Raw genomic sequence first — 10,159 nt, forward strand, 5'->3', positions numbered from 1 at the left:
CAGCCAGGTGTGGGCGGAAAAATCCAGCCCGCCCTTTTCCCTTCCCCCGACAGCAGCAACAGCCAGGCGTGGGCGGGAAACTCAAGTCTGCCCTCCACCCCAGCAACAGCAGCCACCAATCCCTAAACCCTGCCCCTTCCCCCAGCAACAGCGACAGCCAATCCCTAACCACCACCCCTCCCCTGTCCAGTACCGCCCACTGACCTTTCGCTGGCAACCAATCAGAACAGGGCGTGGCTTCGACCAATCAGCCTTCCCCAGCCCCTATAAAACTGTTGCCTCTCCCTCAGTAAAGTGGACTTGCGTGTTTACCTTGTCTCCGCGGTAGTTCTTCTGCCGTGCGCCCTCCAGTCCTGAGAGCCCCCGACAAGGGCCTGGCCTCCCTTGTCCCCAGTTCGTCGCCTGCTTCTCCGGGCGACCCCTTCGTCGCCGGCTTCGCCGGGCGACCCCTTCGTCGCCGGCTTCACCGGGCGACCCCTTCGTCGCCGGCTTCGCCGGGCGACCCCGTCAGCCGAACCGCGCAACCCCTTGTGAGACCGATCCCTCGTCTGCTGCCGGACCGACCCCTCGTCCCAAGTGGGACTGACCCCTCGTCCCAAGCGGGACTGACCCCTCGTCCAGAGCTGGACCGACCCCTCGTCCGCAGCCAGACCCCACCTCTACCGACTGAGCAAGCCGCCGCAGCTGAGTTCCTAGCCAGGGGAGCTCTATCACAGTCCCTAAAGGAACAGCAACAATCCCCCAAGTGCAACGGCAATGACCAAAAAAGAAGGAAGGTCCAACAATGAGCCCTTGATACTAATGACTATGCTTGTAAAACTGTGCACCTGAAATAAGAACAAGGCCTAGAGCTGCAGGGTGCCTAAGAGTTCCCTCCTGAGAACCTCCATGTTGCTCAAATGTGGCGATTCTCGATGCCAAACTCAGCATGTAAATGTGTTGCCTTCCCCTCAGGGTGGGACATGACTCCTGGGGATGAGCCTCTCTGGTGTCAAGGGATTACCAGCGCTGATGATGTAACTAGAAAATGACCTATAAAAGGGTCACCTCGGAAAAGCAGATTATCTCAGTTTACATATAATACCAGAAGTTCTAAATGCTTTTTGACTTGAATAAAAAGGAGAAATGGAAAGGACAAATGAGTTTATATGGCTATGAATCTCCAAAAAGAGCTGGGATATTATCAGAGGGGTCCTCCTTATGCACACCTCAGCAGAGTCCCAGAGAGAGATAAAGTAGATACAACCCCAGGTATTGGATCTTCTGAGGGCTACAGAGACCCACAGGTTCTATGGTCATGGCAGATGGAGTTCAGTGCCTTGTCACTTGGCCCTACTTTGGAGTTTGTGTTTCTGTGTGATGGAGCTGGACTCACATGTGATTTTTGTCCACAAGCTTCTCCTGTTACTTTTACCGGATCTGTAGTTGGCGCTGTGGTTTAGTGTATATCCAGGGGACCTGAATCTCTGGACTGACCATGTGATAGCCAGGCCCTGAGCCTCAACAGATTTGCAACTCCTACACTCTGGTTTATTGGACTTACCACTCACCTAACATGGAGGTGAAGAAGGTCAACCACCACACCAGGGTGCCAAGACTGCCTGCAACTGAAAGCAGGAGAATTGCATCCAGCATCCATTTGGAATCTAAGCCCCCTCTTGATATACATGTGGAATGGACACAACCATTCTAAGTTCCACAGGATGGAGGAATAGAGTATGGATTAGAGTCGACTTACTGATACTCTATTCATGAATTACTGTGATTAGTAATCAAAGAAAATATGGCATTGGTGTGGAGAAAGTGGCCATGGTGGCTGCTGGGGGTAGGGAATGGGAGGAAGAGATGTGATGTGGGGGCATTTTCTGGGGTTGGAGTTGTCCTGCGTGGTGCTGCAGGGAGAGTTACCAGACATTTTATGTCCTGAGATGGTCCACTGGGTGGACTGTGGGATATTGTTGGCTATGGTGTGGACCATTGACCATGAGGTGCAGCAGTGCTCAGAGATGTATTCACCAAGTGCAATGAATGTCTCATGATGTTGGAGGAGGTTGTTGTTATGGGGGGAGTGTGGGGTGAGGGGGTTGGGGTGTATATGGGACCTATATTTTTTTAATGTAGTATTAGAAAAATAAATACAGACCAAAAAAATAACAAAAAACAAAAAACAAAACAGACTCTTGGGAGCAGATGTGGCTCAAGAAGTTGAGCTCCTGTCTCCAACATAGGGAGTCCCAGGTTTGGTTCCTAGTGCCTCCTGGAAAAACAACAAGCAAAACAAATGATAAAACAGCTCAGGAAATGACTCTGCAATACCAATACTGGGCATATACCCAGAAGAACTGAGAGCAGTGACATGAACCGACATCTACACACTGATGTTTTACAGCAGCATTATTCACGATAGCTAAAGGTTGGAAACAACTCAGGTGTTCATAAGCCGGTGAATGGATAAACAAGCTGTTGTGTATTCTCATGATGGAGTATTATGCAGCTGTAAGAGTAAATGAAATTGTAAATCATATGGCAACATGGATGAACCTGGAGGACTTTATGTTGAGCAAAGCATGCTAGACAAAAAAGGCCAAATACCATATGATTGCATTACTATGGACCAAATATATTGTGTAACATATTGTATGATTCTTAAAAAATTATATGTATCCAGTACATTTAATTGAGAAATATATGTTTTTATTGAACTGTGGGGAAAAAAAGAAGATATAGGGGTTCCCATTAAAATTTTCTTCTTAGTTTTTACATTGTTTGCCTCAGGTATTTTGGGGCACCCTGGTTATATGTGTTAATATTTATGATTGTTCTTTCTTCTTGATAGATTACCCCTTTTATTAATATATAATGTCCTTCCTTTTCTCTTAAAATGGTTTTGCACTGAAAATCTACTTTGTCTAATATTAGTAAGCTACTCCAACCCCTTTTTCATTATTGTTTACAAGTAAAATCATTTTCCAAACATTCACTTGCAACCTCTTTGAGTCCCTGGGTCCATAGTTTCTTGTAGACATCATATAGATGGGTCATATTTCCTTACCCATTATGCCAATCTGTCTTTTCACTGGAGAGTTTAGTCCATTACCATTCAATGTTATTACAGTCAAGCAATACTACATTAGCTATTTTTTTCTATTGGTTTATATATGTCATATTTTGTTTTTGTATCTCTTTTTATTCCTTTAGTTTTTCTAACTAATAATTTCTTTTCTACACTCTCCTCCAACCCTGTCTTTCCAGTTTTTTTTTTCCTTTCAACCTACAGAACTCTCTTTAGTTTTTCTTGAAGAACAGGTCTCTTGTTGACAACTCTCTTAATTTCTGGTTATCTGTGAATGCTTTGAACTCTCCCTCATTTTTGAATGCCAGCTTTGATGGAAAGATTTTGGATATCAGTAACAACTACAGACCTGTAAAATCCACAAATATGAGGATGTTAAATGACACATTCTTGAAAAAATCAATGGGCCAAAGATGAAATCATAAGGAAAATCAGTAAATATCTTTTAGACACATAAAAACATATTGGATATATCCAATGCAATATTCAGAGAGGTAATTTTAGCCTTAAATGCTGTCATTAATAGATAATAATGAGCTCAAATCAAAGACCTAGCTTCAAATCTGGCAGAACTATAAAAACAACAGCAAAATAAGCCCTAAGTGTGTAGAAGGAAAGAAATGACAAAGATTAGAGCAAAAATACATGAAAGAGTAAAAACAAAGAAAACAGTACAGCCAAATTTGTTTCTTTGAAAATATCATTAAAATTTACAAGCCCTTAGTTAAACTAATAAGGAAAAAAAGGAGAGATGATACAAATCTCTCTTTAAACATCTCAACAATTAAATAAAAAAGGGATATATTTTTGAAAATGAAATGAGCAATAGGCCTCAAAATATTAGCACTTTTCCATTTTTAAACATTTCTCCTTACCAGCCCCAACTTCCCTAAAAACGAATACTCTTGAAAGGAAAAGATCAAAGGATTATTGAGCCTACAGAATGATTTAAGTACATGCAGTTGAATACGAAGCATATATTGTTGTTGGCATTGTTTTAAAATCAGAAGAATCAGTCAAACTATTATACCTGTATATTGGTAAGTTTGTAGTTCTTCATGAAATTAGAAGCATAGAAATCCCATTGTTATTATAAAAAAAGAAAAAGTAAAAAGATTGGCAACATCTATTGGACCAAATAGGTGGAGATAATTTAACACTCATAAAACTGCTAGTGTAAATGTGATTTCTACCACAGTATGACAAAATAATCTGGCAGTCGATATTAAAATTTGAAATCCACAGTCACTTTTGTCCAGAAATTTCAGTCTTGGAAATTTGTACTGAAAATAAAAACATCGGGGCTTAGGGTATATTAATAAGCTTATTTATAAAATGATTATTTGTAAATAAATACAATAAGGAAGCTACTTGAAAGTCCGCAAATAGATTTCTATGGGGAAGAACAATTTCCTTTACTGGATTTTTCAAAAAAGTTAGGGAAGACCAGGTGTAATATGGGGGCATTTTTGGGACATTGGATTTGTCCTGCATGACATTGCAGTGACAGATACAGGCCATTGTATATTTTGTCATAACTTACAAAATTGTGCGGGACAGAGTGTAAACTATAATGAAACTGTATTCCATGGTTAGTAGCAATGCTTCAATATGGGTTCATCAATTGTAACATATCTACTACACTAATGAAGCATGTTGTTATTGTGGGAAAGTATGGGAGGCAAAGGGAGCGGGGCATATGGAATTCCTCTATAATTTTAATGTAACATTCATGTAATCTAAAGCTTCTTTAAAAAATAAAATAATGTAAATGGTTACAATAAATACATTTGTTTTACCCCATTGTAACAAATTGAATAAATTGTGATAGATGTATATTATGAAAAATTAGGTAGATATTTAAAATAATGAACTGGATCTTTGGACATTGACCAGGAAGATGATAATGAAAATTAAGTGAAAAATGCAGTTTCCAAGGTAATATATAAAGTAGATTCCTTTTATAATAAAGATAACCCTATTATAAATTTCCATGTTTGTAAAAGAATAGATAATTGTGTGGTAAATGGTAAATATGTTTACCCCCTGTGAGTAAGGCTGCAAGAGTGAAGGTGGAAGTGAAATTTTTATTTATATATCTCTATATAGTTTAACTGCTATCATCTTTTTACAATGTGGTTTGCTAACTTTAAAATTTTTTAGTGAAATTTTACTTTTATTTGGATTTGCATTACCTTAATTACTAATGAACTTAAGCACATTCCCATGTATATATTGGTTAGCTGTATATCTTCTGTGAATCCCCTGTTCATAGCTCAGCACTATTTTTCAAGTGGATAGTTTCTTTTTCCCAATTTTAGGGGTTCCTTGACTATTAGGAATATTAACTATTTGTTGGTTATATGCACTGTAATTATTTTTCCTGGTCCATTGAAATTTTTTAGTTTTTATGTGATCACACCTGCCAATTTTTTTCCTGTCACCCTTTAAAAAAAAAGACTATTATATATCTTGTTGTCTATTATATATTAAGTGAAATACTGCAAGTTGCTGCATAATATGTATAGTATGGTTCTATCTTTGTATATTAAAAATAGGGGAAAATACATTATGTGTGTTTGTGGATGTTGCATATATATGTATGAGCAAAAATAAATACATGGAAATATACAATTCAAACAGTTAACATTGATCATCTCAGTGGGGTGAAATAGGGACAGAGAAAAAGCAATTACGAATATGTTCTTTACACATCTTTGCATGGCTTGATTTGTTATAACAATTACATACTTACCCCTGAATTTATTTCTTTCTCTTCTCCCTTAAATTGTTATTGTCATAGAATATAGCTTTATACATGTGTGCATTAAAATGGCTTTATGTTATATATATTGCTTTAAGCATTTGTCTTTTAAATATGAAAAAAGAGGAGTTACAAAACAAAATATAATAAATCAGGCCTTTATATTTACCTAATTACCTTTGCCAGTGATCTCTCTTTCTTCATATGGTTTTAAGTTATTGTCTAGTGTCCTTACCATTTCTTGCAGGGAAGGTTTATAAGTAACAAACTCCCATGCCCTTCATTTATCTGGAAATGTTTTAACTTGTCCTCCATTCCTGAAGATAGTTTTGCCAGATATGGAAGTCTTACTTGTTATTTGGTTTTGCTTTTCCCTAACAATTTATCTATGCCATTCTGCTACTTTCTGGGCCCCATGGTTTTGGGAGAGGAATGAGGTGACGTTCTTATTTAGGATCCTTTATTTGTGATGAGTCACATCTCTCTTGCTTTCTAGAGTTCCTGTGTTTGACATTTAACAATTTAACCATTATGTGTCTCACTGTATATGTCTGAGTTTATTCTACTTGTAGTTTGTTAAGCTTCTTGGACATGTAAATTGATAGGTTTCACAAAATTGGGGAAGTTTTTGGCCATTATTTCTTAAATATTCTCTTTCCCTTTTGTTCTCACCTTTCTTCTTCATAATATGTATATTGGTCCATTTGATGGTTCCACAATTCCCTTAAGTTCTGTTCATTTTTCTTCATTCTTTTTTATTTCAGTTCCTCAGGCTGAATAATTGCAATTGTCTCAATTTCAAGGACACTATTCTTTTTTCTGCCTGCTCTAATTATCTGTTGAGTCCCTCTAGTGAATCTTTCATTTCACTTATTGAAATTTTCAGTTCCAGAATTTCTATTTGGTTCCTTTTTGTAAGTTTTGTTTCTTTATTAATATCCTAATTATTTCATACATCATTTTCCTGATTTATTTTAGTTCTTGGCCCATGGTCTTCTTTAGCTCTTTGTGCATTGTGCTGGTTTGAGTCTTTTGTGGACCCCATAAAATCATGTTCTTAAAGTAAATCCATTCCTATGCTTGTAAACCCATTGTAGATGGGACCTTCTGATTAGATCACATTTGATTAGATGGCTTACTTAAGAGTATTTGATTAGATTTTGGGACCCAGGGTGGATCTTAAACTCTTACTGGAGTACTTTAAAAACAAGGAATTAAAAAGTCACAGAAACATAGAGAAAAAGCCACAGAGACAGAGTGAAGGAACCAGGAACTCATAGAGGAACCCAGAAGAAAGAAAGCCGTGTATAAAGCAGCCAGAAGCTGAAAGAGACAGCCTGGAGAAGAAGGAAAATTTATCCTCATGCCTGATCACCTACAGCTGTGCAACTTCTGACACTACCACCATGAGCCTGATTACCCACTGCTGAGCTTGGGGAGAAAGTGAGCCTGGAGAATGCAGAGACCAGCAGAGCTTCCATTTTACCTTGCCATATGGCAGGAGACTAGGATTACCAGCACCAGAACTTCAATGAGACAGTATCACTAATGATGTCTTGACTTGGACATTTTCAAAGTTGACCCATTTCTGGTATATTGTTCCCAGCAGCTTTTAGCAAACTAAAATATGCATATTTAAAATATCTGAATTAAATTAATTTTGCAGTAAGTACAATATTTGTGCTTCCTCATGTACAGTTTCTGTCAATTGAATTTTTCCATGGAAGGGGTCATACTTTTCTATTTCTTTATATGTTTTGTGATTTTTTATTTAAAACTGGAATTCAAATATTATTATGTGCTAACTCTGGAAATCAGATTGTCTCTTTTCCCCAAGATTTGCTTTTCTTGATCGTTGAAGGCTGTAATTGTCTATTTTTTTAGTGACTTTTCCAAACTATTTTCGGTGAAGATTGTATCCCTTGTTATGTGGGGTCCCTGAAGACTGTTCCTTTCATTTGTGTTGAGACATTGTTTTCAGAGACATTCAAGAATTAAAAAAAGGGTGGAGGCAAGATGGTCGCTGAGTGAACTTGCCTTTGCGGTAGGTCCCGGGAGGAGACGGTTGGGCGCGGCTGCAGGCTCTCCAAAGCCGGGCTTTTTCGGGATTTTTGCAAGGCAGAAGTGCCTGGACATTGATTGGGTGGAAAGGTAACGGAGAGGATTGGTCTAGTAGATATAGTTTGTGTTCTATTGCCTGTGGGTGAGACCCGCGCGGGCTCCTCCCTGCTGGGGGTGGGGGGAGTCGTGGTTCAGCCCAGCGGCACCGATTTTACACGGCTCTGAGCTGTCGAGGAGTTCACGAGCTTTGAGCAAGCTGTGCACGGGTTGATGCGACGGGTCGCCTTTGCAGTGGGATTTGGGAAGATAGACGGTGCTTTGCTTTGAAGCGGGAGAAACTTGTGATTGCGAAAATAAACAATAGTGCTTCTGCCTGAAGCCCCGCCCCCAAAAGCCCGGCAGCCGGTCTCCGACCCAAATAGGCTGTAGGCAATAAAGAGATGTAATCGGAAAGTTGTATTAGGCTGCGGCAAGGGAGGGGGATACGTCTGGAAGCAGATTAGGGAATATTTTGCGAAGCTTGGGAAATCCGATTTTCGAATCTGTTTTCGGCGTCACAGGCCGGGCTTCAGATCTGTACTAGCAAAGTAGCTGCGGTGTAGAGGCGCCCTCTAGTGGCAGAGGTTTGGAATCACAGGACGGGAGCTGTCTAAAAGCTGAAGTGAAATATACTAATGAGCCCAGCTAAGTAAATGAATTGCAGGGTTCAGTCATAATATAAAGTTTGCGGATCTGACTTCCCCCTTAAGGCTGGCACCCAGCTGAGGGGATCCCAGAGGGCTGTATTACACTGCAGGGCTCCCAGGCTTCCTGTAGACCAGATTGGAGGGTGCCAAGTCTGAATTCCCTAAAATCTGGTGGCCCACACCACAGAGACTCACATCTCTTGAGACCTCAATATCTCAGACTTTCCATCCCTGAATCCATCACGCACTGAGGTCCATCTGAGGTTCTTAAATGCCCTAGCCTTCAACGTTGGCGTTCTTTCCTTATCGTTTCATTTTGTTTTGTTTTTATTTTCATTTTGACTTATTCTTTACTTTTTTCAATTTCCTGATTGCTAACACCGCATTATCCCCTAGTCTTCTCTCACAGCGTATCCCCCAAAGTCTTTCTTTTACTCAGTTATTTAAGGCTTTTTTTCGTGGTAGGTGCTGTGAAGTGGGTGTTTTAATTCTGGGTCGTGCATATCTGTTTTTTTTTTCTTTCCCCTATCTGTTCCCCACCCCTTGCCCATCCCCTTCTACTTTCTTCCTCTCGTCCCTTCCCCCCCACTTTCTTTTTTTTTCTTTCTTTCTTTTTTTCTGTTGTCTCTCTCCCTCTTGTCCCTCATATTCTACTTAATTTATTTTAACTCAATTATAAAATAGGTGCGGCAGGAAACACCTCACATTTGCTGGGGTTTTCTCATCCTCCACTGCCTCATTTCTGTGTGAACTGATTTAGCCTACCTGCACTATCCTCTTCCCCCTACATCTTGATACCCGCCACCATCTACTGGCTCTCCCATATTCCATCTCCCACCTCCCTTTCTTCGAACCACGAAGGGTCTAAGTCTTAACTTCTAATACCTATGTTTTGTTTTCTGTCTGTTATCCACTCTTGAAACTATTACCATTTTTTTTCTCATTCCCTCTCTCACGAAATCAATAGCTTTTTAGCTCATACCATAATCCTACCATATTCAATCACCTACCTCATAATAGGTACTCTACCTACTGCTATAACTCTACACAATTTACATAAATCTAACCTCCATCCTCCCAGATCTCATATTCTTGCTTTGCTAACATATATCACCAATATTACTTTACACTTTTCCCTTGCTTACACAATTGCCTTCCCCCAACACTAATACTTTCTTTAAAGTGAACTTAACCAACAACAAGAAACTAGAATAAGAAGAAAAAAGTGACAAAGAGAAGATATAACACCTATGCAAAAATAACAGCTAATTAACCTCCAAGAGCAGACAAATAAGCTAAGGAACTGATTAAATCCGTCAAGATAAAGAGATGACCAGAAAGCAACAAAAATCTACAAACCAAACCAGTAATCAGGAAAACATGGCTGAATCCAATCAACAAACCAATAATCACGAAGGGGAGCAAAACTTGGCACAAGCAATGAAAGATCTCAGAACATTTATCACCGACAAATTTGACGAAGTAATGAAAGAGGTTAACAACATGAAAATATCACTTGGAGGGGAAATTGCAGACATACGAAAAAACATAACAGATATGATGGGAATGAACACC

This window comes from Dasypus novemcinctus, chromosome X (assembly GCF_030445035.2).
Source record: "Dasypus novemcinctus isolate mDasNov1 chromosome X, mDasNov1.1.hap2, whole genome shotgun sequence".
Classification (NCBI taxonomy): Eukaryota; Metazoa; Chordata; class Mammalia; order Cingulata; family Dasypodidae; genus Dasypus; species Dasypus novemcinctus.